This window comes from Globicephala melas, chromosome 13 (assembly GCF_963455315.2).
Source record: "Globicephala melas chromosome 13, mGloMel1.2, whole genome shotgun sequence".
NCBI classification, from domain to species: Eukaryota; Metazoa; Chordata; class Mammalia; order Artiodactyla; family Delphinidae; genus Globicephala; species Globicephala melas.
The window spans coordinates 42,971,372-42,991,847 of NC_083326.1; positions in this window are offsets into that span (position 1 = coordinate 42,971,372).

The window sequence follows — 20,476 nt, forward strand, 5'->3', positions numbered from 1 at the left end:
ACCACATGTGAAAGTGCACTCATATATGTGTCCACACTTATAAGCCTGGGTGTCCAGGTACAGCTTAACACTTGGAAATAAATACATAAAGGACCCCAATTAGAGGTGGAGTAGAGGGAGGGGACAGGGTTGTGGCCAGTGGGAAGTGGGCCCAGGTGAAGGGGCAGCACTCAGAATGGCCTGATACTGATTCCTGGGGCCAAGAGGCCGCATATAACCCTTGGCAAAGCTACCTGCCCAAGCTGCCACCCTATGTCAGGAACAGGTTCAATACAGGTGACGGGAAAATGCTTGATGGCCTGGGCCTGTTCTCTGCATAGATAAGGACGTCAGAATAGTGAGTGTCCAAATGTATTTAATGTCAGAGCTGAAGCCAAGACTGAGGTCCTCAACCAAGAAGGGTGATTAACAAAATTCTTGCCTCAAGATCCTGTTTACTTTGTATTGTGAAGTACATGTATGCACAAACTCAAGGCCAATTGGATGCCTTACTTATAATTTATAAATAATGGCTGAAATTAGTGTTTAGCTTTGCAATAGGTGGCAGTGAAATTCTCACCTGTGCCTACCGTGAAAATTTGATTACATTCTCTATATCGATAATGACAGCCTCTAGCACAAAGTAGGATAAGAATTATTTATTGAATGCAGTATCCATTGATAGGTATCAGTATTGCTGCAATAATTACTGCAGAAGACCGCCATGCAAACAAATACTTGATTAGAGTTGATACAGAAGAATGTCTAAGACTCTAATGAATTTGATATTATTCCTCTCGGGGCATTGATTTCTTCTTGGTACTATACCTGATCTTCAAAGTTCCTTCTTTTCTGGTGGACATACATTCAACTCTAAGGAAGCACATAGGGGAAAGTATATTGTAAATCTAGAAAAATCCCACAAGGCTTTCCCACACACAATCCTCTGGGCCAAACCCCATGGTCTCCATTTACCCTTTTGCTGCCTGTGGATGGAGGAGTGAGACAGGTTCAGTGGGTGTGGGGTGGCCCAGCCTGGAAGTATCAGGCCCGGGGCATGAGGTTACCTGGGGTGCAAGGATGCCCTGGGCAAGAGCTGGAAGTATTCAGAAGTAGAACAAAGGTCAACATGTGTTAACACCCCTAAGGCCTATGACCGATGTAAAAGACTAGCTGGCCAGCAAATCTTTTGGCAAGAGAAAGCAGCAAAGCCAGGAGTCAGCAGAATCTGACCAGAAGAATGAGAGGAAAGCCTGGAGGCCCAGAGCAGGCCACTGGGGCCTTTGTGTGTGGCCCCTCGTAGGCTTGCTCGGATGTCCTAGTTCAGTCTGTGAAAGGCAGTGGATTCCTTGCAAAACTGGGAATGTTCAGATGGTATCAAGCTTGGGGGTGAGTCTGTGTGGAATGGGACACCTGAACAAGGGTGGCCGGAGCACACATGCTTCTCTGCTCGCCTACAAGGGGTCAGACGTAGGTGAATGCAGGTTGCCTCAACACCGCTCTGGGCCCAGCTTCTCTGCCACTTGCTTGGCTTTCCCTGAGGGCTGTCACCCACCCACTGGCTGTCCCCATCGTGTCTTCAGACAACAGAAACCTGAGGAGAAGAAGGGCATTTCTGCTGATTGGGAGGAAAAGCCTTCCCATGACTTTCCCTCTGAGCCTGTTGGCCAGGATGGAGCTGCAAGCTCAGGACCTGGCCACAAGGCAGGGCAGTAAAGCTGGTGTCTGGCATTTTCGGCTTTTATCAGCCAGGAAAGAAGCCGGTCCAAGGAGTGGCAATTGTAATTCTGCAGACAGTGCCGGCTGCAGCGTTTTCACGCCCTGGGGTCTTTTAGGTCTCTTTCAGAAGATATAAAGTTCAGCCACATGGCTAATTCACATCTCAGCCAACCCATTTGATTGTGCTCCATCCTGGTTGAGAGAGGAGTTATAGATGCACCCAAATTATTCTTGAGAAGCCTAAACGTGAGCCAAACAGGAAGCCGGTGTTTCCTATCCTCTTGTTTCCCATATCCTGCTGCTGTTTGTGGAGTAATTGGAGACAGCAGGACCAGGTCGAGAACTCTCTGCTAAGGAAGAGTGAAGGTTTTTGCGGAAGTGTTGGTATCAGGAATGGAACATGTGTGGGTCATGCACTATATTGCTCGTCAGAGAATCTGTCACACGCCAGCTACCACGTGACAGATATTCCATTTACAACATGATTTTTAGTATCAGATCCGCCCTCCGTGTCAGCTTTTGTCCTGGCTTTCTCTGAATTCCACCGATTTCATTTGACGCTGCTCTGTGCGCATGTGTCTAGTAAGCTTCAAGCTATTCCGTAGCAGGATGGAAATGTATACACAGTGTACTGGATTGTTCAATGGCCACATTTTTGCTTGAGGAACAGAATCCCCTATGTGTTCCAGCGTCCCCTTCCCTCTATGGTCTGAGTGAGAGTTGGCCAACAGAGACACCTGCATGAGATTTGAGAGGCAGCCGGGGAGTAGTGGCTGGTTTGCTCTGAGGCTCTTTGCAGGCTGATATGGTGGCAGACGGATGGGTGGTGTCCAGTGGCTTCAGCCTGTCCTTGCTGCCTCCCTCCGGTGTGCAGCTCTTCTTCCTGATTGTTGGCCCAGCTGAACGACAATCTGGCACCAGCCACGTGGCTGGGGATCTGCAGTGCCCCTCTTCACCACACAAGCAACCCTACTGCTGTTCTCCTCACTGACCGACCAGCACTTGGCCAGCTCTGGTCAGCTTGGCCAGCTCTGGTCAGCCCACCCAGCCAGCGCTTCATGAGGCCTGGACAGGGCGTTTTCTCTGATTGTCTCACTTTTCCTTCCAGTTTCTTGCTTTCCGAGCTCCTCCCACAGTAGGGTCAGGTCCACTCCCTAGGCTAAATCTTATCCCACAGCACCCATGGCAACTCTCCTCTCATAACACAGCCTGGATGAGACACATGCTACTCAAACGTGCACAAAGCTGGCCTTCATTTATTTTTCTCTAAGCCATGTTTGGTGCCCCCATCTCTCCCCAGGATAAGAGGATGTGGGATGCTACTTAAACTTGCCAAATTAAGGAAATCCTGTCTCTTATAGTTTAAAACACTCATTTTCTGGGTTAACTTAAACTGTTTTGCATCTCCCTCCCTCCTCTTTCTCCTGGGTGCCCTGTCCCTGGGCAAGAGGGAAAACACCCATACTCCTGGTGGGATGGCCCTCTCTCGGCATGTTGATCTCCACGGTGGTATAGCCAGGCTGTCCCTGGAGGCCCTGTTCTGCTCTCCCTTGAGATGTGGCTAATTCCATATGGTCCTTTGGGCCAATGTGCTGGAATCTTCTGCTGGATTCCAAGGCCCCTGACATTGTGGGTTTTTTGGTTTTTTTGGCTGCAACATGTGGCCTGTGGGATGCTAGTTCCCCAGCCAGGGATTGAACACACGCCCCCTGCATTGGAAGCGTGGAGTCTTAACCACTGGACTGCCAGGGAAGTCCCCCAAGGCCCCTGACATTTGCCTGGTCTCTCTGTCCTTGTCTCCTGACCCCAGCTCTCCACTGGCTCACCCATGCTCTTAGCATCTCCACATGCCCCCACTTGGACACTCCTGGTTTCCTGAATTCCACGCCTAGGCTGTGTGGGAATCAGGGCACTATCAGAACCATTTAGGGAGTGTCTAGAAGTTTAGGGAGAATCCACTAGCAGGGAAGAGGTTTCCAGTCTCCAGAATGTTGAAGAGTAGATGCAGTGGGGATGGAGACATGCCTGGGAAAGCGGGGACTTGAGATGCATGTTTCTGAGGTAGGTTCCTGGAGCTGACAGACTCGAGGACATTCCCCAGGAGTGGGGATGGAGTGAAATGACCCTGAAACGGAGCCCACAGGAAACTTACCTCGTGCTCATGCTGGGGAGAGGCTTCAAGGAGAGCAGGCAGGAAGCCCCAGGATTTGGGGGAAGAGCAGAAAGAAGCTCAGGAGAGTGGAAGAATCGTGGACTTTGTAAGTTAACGTCCTGAGTTTAAATCCTGGGTCTAAGGTCGAGGTAGATTCTTGCTTTGAGCCTCTCTTTCCCCAGGTGTTAAATGGGGGCCATGACGTCCCTTCCGCAGGATGACTTGTGAAATAGTCAGCAGGTACTTGGTGCTCTGCAATCCATCATTAGCTACATTCATGACACATCATTAACCGGCAACAGCCAGAAAGGAAAACAGTAAAAATGCACCACTGTATCTCCTTGCACTCCCCCTGGGTTTCTAGAATCCAGAGGGTGTATATGTTGTCGTACTCACTCCCATTTCTGGCCTCTTTGTTCTCTTATTGAAGCAAAGGGTCCATCTTATAATTTATGGTACCTTAAATCCAGGAGAGATATTAATTTACTGCCACTCCATACACGTACGACGGAACTGGACACAGTTTGACGTTCATTTTATCTCATTTTGACCCTAGAGGGCGTGCCCATCTGCTATGGCGGCCCCGTCCCTCCCTCTCCCAGTGGAAATTAAGAAATAATTGGATTTTAGTGATAAAAATAGAGCTGGGGGGCTTCCCTGGTGGCGCCGTGGTTGAGAGTCCGCCTGCCGATGCAGGGGACACGGGTTCGCGCCCCGGTCCGGGAAGATCCCACGTGCTGCGGGGCGGCTGGGCCCGTGAGCCATGGCCGCTGAGCCTGCGCGTCCGGAGCCTGTGCTCCGCAACGGGAGAGGCCACAACAGTGAGAGGCCCGCATACCGCAAAAAAAAAAAATATAGAGCTGAAACTTTGACATGGAAAAGTTAAGGTGGTTTTGAATGGTCGCTCATTAAAATGCAAAGTTTCAAAAACAGAACACTCCCGAAGTTCACACAGCAGAGTCTGCTGCCATTATTTCATTAAGTATCTGCGTCACCGCAGGAGACCATAAGCTCCTCGCCAGTGAGGACCGTGTTGTAAGGATCTTTGTATGTCCAGGATTTAGTCTAGTGCCAGGCCCGGTAAATGTCTTTCTAATGAATGATTGAAAAATTGAACCTGGAGAAGAGACAGGTCCATGTGAATTCATGATGCCTGTCAAATTAATAAAAGACTAAGGAAAATCATAAGAAAAATAGATGCTTCCATTATAAAGAGTATAAGAAGGGATTAGCTTGAAACAGTTCCATGAGGGATTCCAGTGAGACTTAGGGAAGAACTTCCTGACACAGAAGCTGTGAATGGGAGTGGATAACAAAGAACAATGGAGCCCACCCACACCCACTTTCCTACTTTCATTAGTCAGGAGGTGCCTCTGAATGGGAGGCTAGGTCTAGCTGACCTTACAAGCTCATTTCAGCCCTGAGACTGTGAATGTGTTTTCCTCACTTATTGCAAATCATTGCTCTTTTCTTCACTGCTGAAATCGAGTCTTGACAATTTTTTTGGAGGCTTCAGAGCATTTCACCCCTGATCTTAACTATCGTGGGCTGGTGGGGATTTCTGTGGATGTAGAAAGCTGAGACGTTGCAGAGGCTGAGTAATGGGCACAAGACCTCCCAGCGGTTCAGTGACTAAGCGAGCTGGGGACTCTCCCCACAGCCCAGACTCAGGTCTCTTTCAAAGACTATATGCATTTTATAAGCCAAAAAAACAAAGAAGACTTATTTTGCAGTGAAGGAAAAAAACTCAAAGCAAACCGACAACAATTTTGCCTGACCTTTAAAACCCCTGTAAGCCTCAGGGTTGTTGGCTGTATTTTGTAATAACTCTGATCTTTTTTGACTAAAAAAAAAAAAATGCTGATCAGCCTGGGGATGCCAACCTCCATTTGTTACCCTGTTGCTAAGTGATAGCTAAAGAGGATTAACCCTCATAGATCACAGATGCATGGAAACTTCTGCCTTGTGCTTTTGTTTGTAATGATGAAAAATAGAGTATTTGAGGGGAAAAACCCCTTTCCTGCGTCTTTGGCTCTTGAATTGTTTTTAAAGAGCCCCTCTCTGTCCCAAAAAACCCAAAGATGGGAAGGTGCAATAAACAGATTTCTGCAGTCCTGAAGTGCCCCTTACTTGACTTTCTCTTCCTCCTGTCATCATTTCTTTAGCTTGGGCTAAACCTCTGATGACGCAGAAGGCATGAAATGGATCATCTAGCTTTATTTACATATTGTGTAACTGCACTAACCATCAGCTTACTCATCCATAAAATGGGAGAAAAAATAGGATGTATCTCTAGAGGATAAAAATAGATTAGTATGAGAACTGCTTAATTAACATCGTGTCTGCCCAAAGAAAGTACCCGGTAAATACTGGATACTGTTATTACTACCACCGCCATTGTCATGTATCAGTGTCTCTCTGTGGCTTCAGAGTACTATTATTCCAAAGTGAAATGCGCATTTATTTTCTTCTCTTAAAGACTGACTGCAGTTACAAGTTTTGATCGGAGTGTGGACCACCCAGGGGCGAAGGTCACCGCATGTGAAAGCTTTGCCCAGCAGCCTGTACACGGGGCCACACCCTTTGGTTTGCTCATATGAAAAGTGGGCCATTAAGCCCGCAGTAGCTGACACACACTGTCACGAAGTTTGGATGGAGCCGTGGAAATACCGATTCCATGTTCCCTTGTATTCTTGCAATTACTGAAAGTAATTTAGAAATATCACCATTTTTTAACTTTAAAGTATCTCATTAATCTACAGGTGGCACTGCACAGAGCTGACTTTTAATTTATAATGTTTGCATGATAAACAACACTGTGATGAACATCCTTCTACACACATCTGGGCCTCATTGTAAGATTATCTCCTGAGGTGAAATCTCAGAAACTTAGCTGCTGAATCCGATTATCTTTTGATGGGTCACTGGCAGTGTCACAGGAAGTGCCTGGTAGCAGAGGTTACTCATCCCTGTTACCAGGGTGTTAGAGCCGGAGGGGGGAAGACCTGGAGAATTTGTTTCCCTCTGCGTTCCTTTTACTTCTTTTATATTTCTCTGCTGCTTTTTTCTAACCCCCTGATTTATACTTATGACCAAACATTACTGGAGACACACACACATAGAGAGAGAGAGAGAGAGAGAGAGAGAGAGAGAGAAAGAAAGAAAGAAAGAAAGACAGAGACAGAGAGACAGAAGTGAAGAGAGAGAATATTCCTCTTGATCATTGCCTTTATTTCCTTTTCAACTGAGCTATTGTCTGTGGCTAGGGTAGGTGGATCCCTAAGCCAGTTTTCCTAATTTTTAAGAATTTAAATCCTGCTTTAGCAATAATGAGGTGGATTATATCAATACTACCCTTTCTGAGAATTCTCTAGATTATTCCTTTTCATTTGCAAGGGAAACTCCCGGATGAAAAAGCTCATATCTTAGAAAAGCAAGAATCCCCATTTATCTCTTTAACCACCGATTTAGCTGCTTTCAAAGAATTGGAAGAGTGCTTTGTTTGTCTCTTTTTCCTTCTGTGTCCACTTTTAACTAAATGCTTCTTTCCAGTGTCTCCATTTCAAATTCGCAGAGAAAGGAATTAACTGGACCAGTTACTCACCATCATGGCTTTGTGAGCAGATCTTTGAATCCATCTTATCTTTTCGGCTTCTAGACACCCTATAGGTGGCTACTCTCGGGCTAAGCATCCCTCTGTCATCTAATCAGCTTTCAGTTCTGTGTGTGTGTGTGTGTGTGTGTGTGTGTGTGTATTGACAGTCTATTTGAGCTGCTATAACAGAACACCATAGACTGGGAGGCTTATAAACAAATTATAAGAACAAGTTAATTTCTCACAGTTAGTTTGAATTGGGAGTTAGTTTGAATTTTGGGAGGACACAAACATTTGGTCTATAGCTGGTGTGTATCACATGGAGTGGAAAGACTCCTCTGATGTTCTGGAGTTTTGAGTGAGGTGTATAGCATTCAGTGAGCTTGTATGGGTGCTCTTACTCAAGCTTTCTCTTAGGTTGTCAAACCAGGGGGGAGAATTGCCAAGCATTTTGTAAAAAGGAGCTCCTGAAAACATCTAAACATTTACCCCGTGACCGGCAATTGCAATCCTAGTTATTTGCCCCAGAGAAATGAAAACATACGGCTGCAAACACCTGAACGAGAATGTTCATAGTAACTTTATTCCTGATAACACAAAATTGGAAAACAGCCCAGGTGTCCATCAAAATGATAATGGATAACCAACTTTGACATGATTATATGATAGACCACTACTGCCGACGAAATGTATTACTGATACACACAACACAGGTGAATCTCAAAAACATTATTCTGAATGAAAAAAGACTTATCCCCCAAAGTACAAAATATACGACTCCAATTTACATGAAGTTATAAAGAGGCAAAACTAAAAAAATTTTAAAAATAATAGAAAAAGTTGTTGCCTCTGGGTTGGGAGTGGGGCCTCGGTAGGAAGAGGCATTAGTATTTTTGTTGTGATAATTTCTACATCTTGAAAGGGGTTTGAGTTGCACAGGTGTAGGCATTTGTCAAAACTTAGCAAATGCGCACTTAAAATTGGTACATTACATTGTCTGTAATTTTAACTCAGAGGGGAAAAAATGTAAACAAATCTTGAGCTCTAAAGATACGCACGCTGAGAAATTTAGGGGGAAGTGTACTTATGGCTATAATTTACTTTGAAATTGATTAAAAAATAAGATGGATTGATGGATGGATAGAGAAATGGGTAGGTAGATAGATATGTGATAAAGAAAGAATTAGTAAAATATTAATGGTGGAATTTGGTGACGGGAATATGGGTATTCTCTGAAAATTCTTTCAAATTCTCTGCCTGTTTGAAGTTTCCCAATAGAATGTTGGCTAAATACCTGGTGAGGCAAGGAATGCCATTCAATTAATTTCAATAGTACTCAGTTTAATTTAAGGTCAATGCAACAACAACAAAAAACAATTGAGTACCTGTAATCTATAAAGCAGTGTGTTATGTACTAAGGGTACAAGAATAAACAAAGACAAAGTACCTGGCTCAGGAAGCTTACAGTTTCATAAGGGAGACCAAAGAAAACCCAAACTGTCATGGGGACAAACACAGGTCAATGATTTTCTGCAATAGTCTAACTGCAAGTACTTTCATTATTTTTAAATGTTTACGGATTCATTAAGTAAATAACTCAGTGTTATTTGGATTGCTTAACTTTGTAAGACTTTGTATATGAATATATTCACAAATCAGGAAGGAAAATCTTTTGTTAAGTGCAATCTCCCGATTTTGTTCCGGAAAACATTTTTGCTATAATTACATCTGGCCTCTCTGTTGGTTCAGTGACCTTGTTGACATAACATTTAAACTTTACCCCAAAGAAAGAGGCACAGGAATACATGGAAAAATCAATGAACATCAGAGAAGAAAAGGTTACTGTTTAAGGTTCCCATGGGTTGGAGTTATTTTTAACCCCCCCCCCCTTGCTTTAGTATTTCCCACCTGCAGACCATCCCCCACTACAACCTGGGGGCTCTTTCTAAACCCTGATCATAAGATTGTCCTGCTCAGAAATGTCACGTGACTCTCGGTTGCATAGAGTCTGGTCCCTTCACCTTCGATCTGTACGCACCCTCCATCCATACCTTCTGCTGCGTCCTCTGCATGTCATTTCCCAAACACTAGCTACCCGCAGCCCTGTGAGGTGAGCCTCTGATCCAGCTGATCCCTGTTTACTTAATCTTAACTTTTCATGAAAAGCCCGGCTCTCTAAGAAGTCTCCTTAGGTATTCCCATCTCCACAACCTCAAAGGGGAATTAATCTCGCCCAGCAGCCTCGGCGTTTTCTATCTTTGATGTCTTATTTAGTACAAGCCGTCTTGGTTTTCGGAATAAGGTGTTTGTGACTACCACCTGCACTATTGTGTGGGCCCCTGAAGGGCAAAGGCTGGGTCTTACTCACCTTTGAATAAACTTTAAGGCACTAAACAGTGCCCTGCTCACAGTGAGAAGACAGCAAATGTTGGTTTAATTAAATCTCGTTTTGCAGAAAAAGTCATCTCTTCTTAAAATTAACCCACACCGGGCTGAGTCCGTTATTTGTAAATCCATGGGTCAATCCACCCTCCAAAGTGCAGCATTTTTTTTTTTTTTTTTGCGGTACGCGGGCCTCTCACTGTTGTGGCCTCTCCCGTTGCGGAGCACAGGCTCCGATTGCGCAGGCTCAGCGGCCATGGCTCACGGGCGCAGCCGCTCCGCAGCATGTGGAATCCTCCCGGACCGGGGCACGAACCCGTGTCCCCTGCATCGGCAGGCGGACTCTCAACCACTGCGCCACCAGGGAAACCCCAAAGTGCAGCATTTTTAATAGGACCGAAGCCTCCTGACTTATCTTCGGAAAAGACACTGCGTATTTCGACACCAAAGGAGCCTACAGGTTTCATCAGACTTCCATAATCTGGACCTCGTTTCCCAGGTAATCCTGAAGCAGATCACACTTTATCTGGGAGGAGCACAGTTAGCAAAGGCAGGTATTGGTCTTTGTGAGTTTGCATTGCTAATGAATTTATTAAACTGCTTAATTTTTTCCCTCGTAGTTTTGATACTGATCGACTTTTGATTCCTTTGCTGCATGCATAGTGCCATCTTGTGGCCACAATGCATATAACACTCACTTACTCCAATGGTACTTTGGCAGTGGTTTTTGAGCATGTACTTGCTTAGGTCATTGTGCTTCTGTTATTCCATCTATTTCTGTGGTCCAGAGGATCTCCAAATGGAGAAGCGTGTGAATTACTACTAGGTGAACGTACACATAATTCACTGCTAAGCGAACTCAGCTTGGGCTTCATCTACCAAGAGTATATTTAGAAGCAATTATGATGTTTGTATTTTGTGCGTTTTCTTATTTTTTTCATAGCAGTACTCCAAGGGCTGTTTTTCCCTCCTCACCCCAGTAGTTTTCCTCTGATAAAGAGCCCGTGTAAAACTGGGGCGATGGTAGGCGTGGTCCTTAGAGGGGTTGGGAATGACAAAGCTCGAGATTACTCCAGCAGGGTCCAACTCAAGAGTGTTGTGAAACCAAACTTTCTGCTGGATAGAAGCTGAGAGCAGTAGATGAGGGGAAGTGGGACATCTGGGTTCCATCCCAATGTCAGCCTTGAGTAAAAGGACAGAACAATAAAACAAGTCTTTAATACAGTGAGTACAATGTCTTGACAATCTAAGCAACCGGAATATAGAAAGGAACTCTGAAACAGACACATATGTTGAGTCATTGCAAATAATTCCCATTCTCCACTAAAACCTTCATAGTTCTCTTTATATTCTCAGAGTTTATTGATAAGACTACAATGAGAACAAACGGGCTTGGGATGCAGCAAGTTAGAGGTTGCAAGTAAAATGAAGGATGGACAGATGAGACACATCATAGATCACGTGTAGGTTTAGTAAATCTACTTTGAAAATTTTGTTGGATTTTCAAAATTCACAATTGTCCTGTTTGAGCGTATCATGAGAAGACAGATTCCTGCCTTCAGTGATCTGAATTCCTAGTGAGGTTGGGGATAAGATCAATATACACAAAATAGTTTCTTTTTCTTTAATCTGCATTTTGCCTTTTTTTTCCCCAACAAAGTACCCATAATACAATAAAACATTTTGGTAAAATAACACTTTAAAAGTGAGAAAATTGGAGTGACAGAAAGAAGGGGTTGAACCCAGGCAGTACATCTTCTAAGAAAATAAATTAAGTGGACATTCTGGTTAGCAAATGACAACTTTTTAAGATTTAAAATATTGATAATTTCTGCTAGTCAGAGATAGTTAGGGGGCTGTACCAATGGTTTGTTACAAAACAAACATTAAACTAAGTCTACAAAATGTACAAATATTTATTAGCAGACAGGTCAAGAAAGTCATACAACCTGATTTTGTAACTCACGGCATTTCTACTCTGCCCTAGTCCCTTCTGACTAGCAGTTGATGAAAGGTAGATGGAATCATGTTCAGGTGACAGGATGAGACAGCATTGTGGTTGACCAGATGGCAGGAATCTCCTGGGAGTGGAAGGACACAGGACTGGTGAGACTCCAGTGCTACCGTGGAGCCATCCGACTCTTGGGACCCCCATATTTTCATGCCTCGTTCATGGATCTGCATGTTGGGGGGTGGTGTACCCAATGCCTCAACAATCGCCAGTCTCAAAACCACTCATTTCACCAATTAACAAACTTCTATCCCTTATGCTAGTTAGCAAATCTTCCGATGTGGATTTTTTAAAATATATTTTAAAATCGAAGTATAGGTGAGTTACAGTGTTGTGTTAATTACTGCTGTACAGCAAAGTGATTCAGTCATACATATGTATACATTCTTTTTTTGTATTACTTTCCATTATGGTTTATCATAGGATGGTGAATGTAGTTCCGATGTGGATTTTTTTTTGTTTTTGTTTTGCGGTACGCGGGCCTCTCACTGTTGTGGCCTCTGCCGTTGCGGAGCACAGGCTCCGGACATGCAGGCTCAGTGGCCATGGCTCACGGGCCCAGCCGCTCCGTGGCATGTGGGATCTTCCCGGACTGGGGCACGAACCCGTGTCCCCTGCATCGGCAGGCGGACTCTCAACCACTGCGCCACCAGGGAAGCCCCCGATGTGGATTTTGATAATGATATTTGAAGGGCTAAGTAACCACCCCCGGAGTGTCAATTTCTGATCAGAATCCTTCAAACACTAAGCACACCTCGGAAATAAATTAGAACTAAGTTGTACATGTTTATCACACACCTTACACTGAAGTGAAAATGAAGTGAATTATCTCGTAGATACTAGAACAGAAGTCATGATGAAATAGAAGATCAACATATCTTATTTTAAGGTCTTTGTATCAACATTTTTTTAAACTAGTAGGGAAGATAGGGGGAGAATAATTTGTAGTGACCTAAATTTAGAATACAAAAGAAACCAGGAGGGCTTCCCTGGTGGCGCAGTGGTTGAGAGTCTGCCTGCCGATGCAGGCGACACGGGTTCGTGCCCCGGTCCGGGAAGATCCCACATGCCGCAGAGCAGCTGGGCCCGTGAGCCATGGCCGCTGAGCCTGCGCATCCGGAGCCTGTGCTCCGCAACGTGAGAGGCCACAACAGTGAGAGGCCCACGTACTGCAAAAAAAAAAAAGAAAAAAAAAAAAAAAGAAAACCAGGAAAGGCCACTGAGCTAGGTAGAGAAGCCTCAGAAGCAAGTAAGAAAAAAAAATTAATCCTTGGAATGAGTTCCACGGGAGAGGACCATTATGCTTCCCCTCGCTTAGCTGAAGAGTCATTTGTGGTGCATGGATTGCAGAAACCTCTGAGGAAGCAGAAAAGCTTATATGTAGCCCGCGTCCAGTGCTGCTGAGCTGGGGTATTTGGTGCTGTCAACGATCTTAGGTCCCCGGGTTTGGAATCTGTACAACCAGGTGTGCTTTGCTTTGATTGCCTTTGAGGTTTTCTCTAAAGTTTCAGTAGATACTCTGCAGTGTCTTCGTTCAAGCTACTTTCAAGTCAGGTTTAAATTTTATTACTGTTTCAAGCAATGTGCATTAATTATTAACCAAATAGTTGGATGAAGAAACTCATGGCTTTCATGGGAAAAAATAGTACAGCTCTTCAAGCTAAGTCTGTTTGTTTACTAGGTGTTACGGGCTGAGTCCTGTTCCCTCAAAATTCAGCTGTTGAAACCCTAATCCCTAGTACCTCGGAACGTGACTGTTTGGAGCTAAGGTCTTGACAGAGGTGAAGTTAAAACAAGGTCATCAGGATGGACCCTAATTCAATATGACCAGTGTCCTTATGCAAGGAGGAAATTTGGACATAGAGACTTAGTGACGTAGCAAGATCCACAACGTGTAAGTTCGAGGTTTATGTACATTGTGAGGCAGTAGAATATTTGAAGGCAGACTACATAAATTAAAGATGCACACTGTAATTTCTAGAACTATGGTGCCAAAAACCTTTCCACAATGACACAAATGGTCTATATTTGTGCTGTTCAGTTGGTAGCCACTTGCCACATACAGTGTAGCCCTAGAATCTAAGGGCAAGTAGAAATCTTAAAAAAGAAAAAACGGAATTTTTCCTAATGCGAAAACGGAAAGAAATTTCCACCCCCACCCCCTCTTTACTTTAGAAAACTGGTAATTGTTAATTCTTTCTCTGCCCTTTCAGATGGTATATCAATCTTTTAAAAACTAAATAAGCCTTTTGCCAGCTTTACAGGCAGGAATGTCTTTCTCAAGGACTTGGGAGCCATCTCTTTGAACATCAAGGAAGAAAGCACCCCTATCTCTCCTTCTCCATGGGTGCCTGGCTCCAAATCGTAACTAGCTACCTGTCATAGATATTAAAAGTTTTATTTCTTTGGATAAGGGCAATCAACAAACACAATGGCCACCTCAATTACCAGGGGAATTTAAGATGAGCTATGTATGAAAATGGTTCTGGCATGCCTTGCTTGAGAACTAGCTACCGTTTATCTTGTGAACAAGTACGTAATCAGTTGTGCGCCTGGTAAGAGATTTTCTTCTGTCTTTGCAATTTCTTTACGGGTTGCCTATGATGCACATTGCATTCTGGCTTAATGTTTATTCAGTAATAAATCTGTTTTCTTTCTCTTCTACCTTTGTGAGAGTTTTTCTGGGTTGGCAGGAGATTTTGTTTTTAATTAGATTTCCACAAGAGCAACCAGTTAAAAAAATAAACATGAGGAGGTATAGTTAAAAGGTCAGTAGAAGAGCTACAGTGGAATTCTAGAACACACAACACACAAAGAAACACAGAAAATAAGGAGCAGAGAAATGAAAGAACAGATGGGACCAAGAAAAAAACAAACACCAAGATGGTAGGTTTAAACTCATCCATGTGAATAACTGCTGTAAGTAAATTAAAACTTCCCATGAGAGAGCAAGACCTATCTATACGATAATTACAAGAAACACACATTGGAAATATAAAGGCATAGACAGGTTGAGAATAAAAGGGTCAAAAAAGATATACCATGCAGACTGTAAGCCTAAGAAAGCTGGAGTGGTGAGTGTTAGGCAAAGCAGATTTCAAGACAAAAAATATAACCAGAGGTAAAGACATGCTATGATGAGTCATTTCTTTGGAAAGACACAATAATTCTAAATGTATTTGTATCTAATAACACAGATATAACAATTTTTCAAGGTACAAGAAGTAAACAGAGGAAGAATTAAAGAAGAAACAGACAAAACCACAATCAATTGGAGATGGTAACTTTCCTCTCTCAGCAATTAATGGAAAAAGTAGACAAAAAAATCAATAGTGATATAGAGGATTTGAACTACACTAATATGGTGAAACCAGGAGATTTCTGTATGTTAAAGAAGTAAGATTTAATTATCTGACAGCTATTATGTGAAACACCTCACTTCTAGATGATACTTGATAAGCAACGTCTTACTGTATAAATTTCGATGTAGTGGTGACTGGAGTATGTCTGTAGCGATTCAGGAAATCAATCAAGAGCTGCTCCTATGTGCCACTTGGGGTGGGAGCCCTGTGGTCACAGAACAGTCTTCACGCTTTAGGATGTCACGATGCACCCGTGTTGTGAAATACTTATTAATGTCACACTATAGCATAGGCAGAAACTCTGACCTTTTCTCTTGTAAACTATAATAATAAAAACTATAACAGCCTCTCCACACTGGTTCAATGATTTCATCTCTTGGGGTCAGATGTGCAAGCCTTCTTCAGCCAAATCCACAGGTTCCTCCAATGTTAATTTCTGGGCAGACGGCAAAACTCAGTCCCTTAGAACAAGGTTACTAGACTGGACAAATAGAAATACAGAACTCCCAGTTCAACCTGAATTTCAGATAATAGATAATTTTTTACTATCGGACATAACTTACACTAAAAAACTATTCATTATTGGTTTGAAACTCACATTTAACTGGGCCTTCTGTTTTCTACCCTACTTAGGAAGGGAAATATATTCTTGCAAGGAGGCTGGCTGAGCAGGATATAAGCAGTTCGAATTAAGATGCCAAAGTCCCATAAACACCTGCCTTCAGAGTGCTGTCTCCTCCCTGACGACCAGCTATACTCCTTGTACGCTACGATGGGGGCAATAAGAATATGAGGGCAATAAGAAGATGGGGACAGTAAGAAGATATGGGCAATCCACCAGAGGGCAGACAGCAGAAGCAAGAAGAACTACAATCCTGCAGCCTGTGGAACAAAAACCACATTCACAGAAAGATAGACAAGATGAAAAGACAGAGGGCTATGTACCAGATGAAGGAACAAGATAAAACCCCAGAAAAACAATGAAATGAAGTGGAGACAGGCAACCTTCCAGAAAAAGAATTTAGAATAATGATAGTGAAGATGATCCAGTACCTCGGAAAAAGACTGGAGGTAAAGATCGAGAAGATGCAAGAAATGTTTAACAAAGACCTAGAAGAATTAAAGAACAAACAAACAGAGATGAACAATACAATAACTGAACTGAAAACTACACTACAAGGAACCAATAGCAGAATAACTGAAGCAGAAGAATGGATAAGTGACCTGGAAGACAGAATGGTGGAATTCACTGCTGTGGAACAGAATAAAGAAAAAAGAATGAAAAGAAATGAAGACGGCCTAAGAGACCTCTGGGACAACATTAAATGCAACAACATTGGCATTATAGGGGTCCCAGAAAGAGAAGAGAGAGAGAAAGGACCTGAGAAAATATTTGAAGAGATTATAGTCAAAAATGTCCCTAACATGGGAAAGGAAATAGCCACCCAAGTCCAGGAAGTGCAGAGAGTCCCATACAGGATAAACCCAAGGAGAAACACGCTGAGACACATAGTAATCAAATTGGCAAAAATTAAAGACAAAGAAAAATTATTGAAAGCAGCAAGGGAAAAATGACAAATAACATACAAGGGAACTCCCATAAGGTTAACAGCTGATTTCTCAGCTGAAATTCTACAAGGCAGAAGAGAGTGGCATGATATACTTAAAGTGATGAAAGGGAAGAACCTGCAACCAAGATTACTCTATCTGGCAAGAAACCCATTCAGATTCGATGGAGAAATCAAAAGCTTTACAGACAAGCAAAAGCTAAGAGAATTCAGCACCACCAAACCAGCTCTACAACAAATGCTAAAGGAACTTCTCTAACTGGGAAACACGAGAGAAGAAAAGGACCTACTAACAAACCCAAAACAATTAAGAAATGGTCATAGGAACATACATATCGATAATTACCTTAAATGTGAATGGATTAAATGGTCCAATCAAAAGATACAGGCTTGCTGAATGGATACAAAAAACAAGACCCATATATATGCTGTATACAAAAGGCCCACTTCAGACCTAGAGACACATACAGACTGAAAGTGAGGGGATGGAAGAAGATATTCCATGCAAATGGAAATCAAAAGAAAGCTGGAGTAGCAATACTCATATCAGATAAAATAGACTTTAAAATAAAGAATGTTACAAGAGACAAGGAAGGACACTACATAAAGATCAAGGGATCAATCCAAAAAGAAGATATAATAATTATAAATATATATGCACCCAGCATAGGAACACCTCAATACATAAGGCAACTGCTAACAGCTATAAAAGAGGAAATTGACAGTAACACAATAATAGTGGGGGACTTTAACACCTCACTTACACCAATGGACAGATCTTCCAAACAGAAAATTAATAAGGAAACACAAGCTTTAAATGACACAATAGACCAGATAGATTTAATTGATTATTTATAGGACATTCCATCCTAAAACAGCAGATTACACTTTCTTCTCAAGCGCGCATGGAACATTCTCCAGGATAGATCACATCGTGGACCACAAATCAAGCATCAGTAAATTTAGGAAAATTGAAATCATATCAAGCTTCTTTTCTGACCACAACGCTATGAGATTAGAAATCAATTACAGGGAAAATAAAGTAAAAAAACACAAACACATGGAGGCTAAACAATACGTCACTAAATAACCAAGAGATCACTGAAGAAATCAAAGAGGAAATCAAAAAATACCTGGAGACAAATGACAATGAAAACACAATGATCCAAAACCTATGGGATGCAGCAAAAGCAGTTCTAAGAGGGAAGTTAATAGCTATACAAGCCTACCTCAGGAAACAAGAAAAATCTCAAATAATCTAACCTTACACCTAAAGAAACTAGAGAAAACATAAACAAAACCCAAAGTTAGCAGAAGGAAAGAAATCATAAAGATCAGATCAGAAATAAATGAAATAGAAACAAAGAAAACAATAGCAAAGATCAATAAAACTAATAGCTGGTTCTTTGAGAAGATAAACAAAATAGATAAACCATTAGCCAGACTCATCAAGAAAAAGAGGGAGAGGACTCAAATCAATAAAATTAGAAATGAAAAAGAAGTTACAACAGACACTGCAGAAATACAAAGCATCCTAAGAGACTACTACAAGCAACTCTATGCCAATAAAATGGACAACCTGGAAGAAATGGACAAATTCTTCGAAAGGTCTAACCTTCCAAGACTGAACCAGGAAGAAATAGAAAATATGAACAGTGCAATTACATGTAATGAAATTGAAACTGTGATTAAAAATCTTCCAACAAACAAAAGTCCAGGACCAGATGGCTTCACAGGTGAATTCTATCAAACATTTAGAGAAGAGTTAACACTATTCTTCTCAAACTCTTCCAAAGAATTGCAGAGGAAGGAACACTCCCAAACTCATTCTTTGAGGCCACCATCACCATGATACCAAAACCAGACAAAGATACTACAAAAAAAAGAAAATTACAGACCAATATCACTGATGAATATAGATGGCAAAATCCTCAACAAAATACTAGCCAACAGAGTCCAACAACACATTAAAAGAATCATACACCATGCTCAAGTGGGATTTATCTCAGGGATGCAAGGATTCTTCAATATATGCAAATCAATCAATGTAATACACCATATTAAAAAATTGAAGAATAAAAACCATATGATCATCTCAATAGATGCAGAAAAAAACTTTTGACAAAATTCAACACCCATTTATGATAAAAACTCTCCAGAAAGTGGATATAGAGGGAACCTACCTCAACATAATAAAGGCCATATATGAAAAACCCACAGCAAACATCATTCTCAATGGTGTAAAACTGAAAGCATTTCCTCTAAGATCAGGAACAAGACAAGGATGTCCACTCTCGCCACTATTAGTCAACATGGTTTTGGAAGTCCTAGCTACGGCAATCAGAGAAGAAAAAGAAAGAAAAGGAATACAAGTTGGAAAAGAAGAAGTAAAACTCACTGTTTGCAGATGACATGATACTCTACATAGAGAATCCTAAAGATGCCACCAGAACACTACTAGAGCTAATCAATGAATTTGGTAAAGTTGCAGGGTACAAAATTAATGCACAGAAATCTCTTGCATTCCTATATACAAATGATGAAAAATCTGAAAGAGAAATTAAGGAAACACTCCCACTTACCACTGTAACAAAAAGAATAAAATACCTAGGAATAAACTTATCTATGGAGACAAAAGAGCTGTATGCAGAAAACTATAAGACACTGATGAAAGAAATTAAAGATGATACCAACAGGTGGAGAGATATACCATGTTCTTGGATTGGAAGAATCAATATTGTGAAAATGACTATACTACACAAAGCAACCTACAGATTCAATGCAATCCCTACCAAATTACCAATGGCATTTTTTATAGAACTAGAACAAAAAATCTTAAAATTTGTATGGAGACACAAAAGACCCCGTATAGCCAAAGCAGTCTTGAGGGAAAAAAATGGACCTGGAGGAATCAGACTCCCTGACTTCAGACTATACTACAAAGCTACAGTAATCAAGACAATATGGTACTGGCACAAAAACAGAAATATAGATCAATGGAACAAGATAGAAAGCCCAGAGATAAACCCACGCACCTATGGTCAACTAATCTATGACAAAGGAGGCAAGGATATACAATAGAGGAAAGACAGTCTCTTCAATAAGTGGTGCTGGGAAAACTGGACAGCTACATGTAAAAGAATGAAATTAGAACACTCCCTAACACCATACACAAAAATAAACTCAAAATGGATTAGAGACCTAAATGTAAGAGCGGACACTGTAAAACTCTTAGAGGAAAACATAGGCAGAAAACTCTTTGACATAAATCACAGCAAGATCTTTTCTGATTCACCTCCTAGAGTAATGGAAATAAAAGCAAAAATAAACAAATGGGACCTAATGAAACTTCAAAGCTTTTGCACAGCAAAGGAAACCATAAACAAGATGAAAAGACAACCCTCAGAATGGGAGAAAATGTTTGCAAATGAATCAACGGACAAAGAATTAATCTCCAAAATATATAAACAACTCATGCAGCTCAATATTAAAAAAACAAACAACCCAATCAAAAAATGGGCAGAAGACCTAGATAGACATTTCTCCAAAGAAGACATACAGATGGCCAAGAAGCATATGAAAAGCTGCTCAACATCACTAATTATTAGAGAAATGCAAATCAAAACTACAATGAGTTATCACCTCACACCAGTTAGAATGGGCATCATCAGAAAATGGACAAACAACAAATGCTGGAGAAGATGTGGA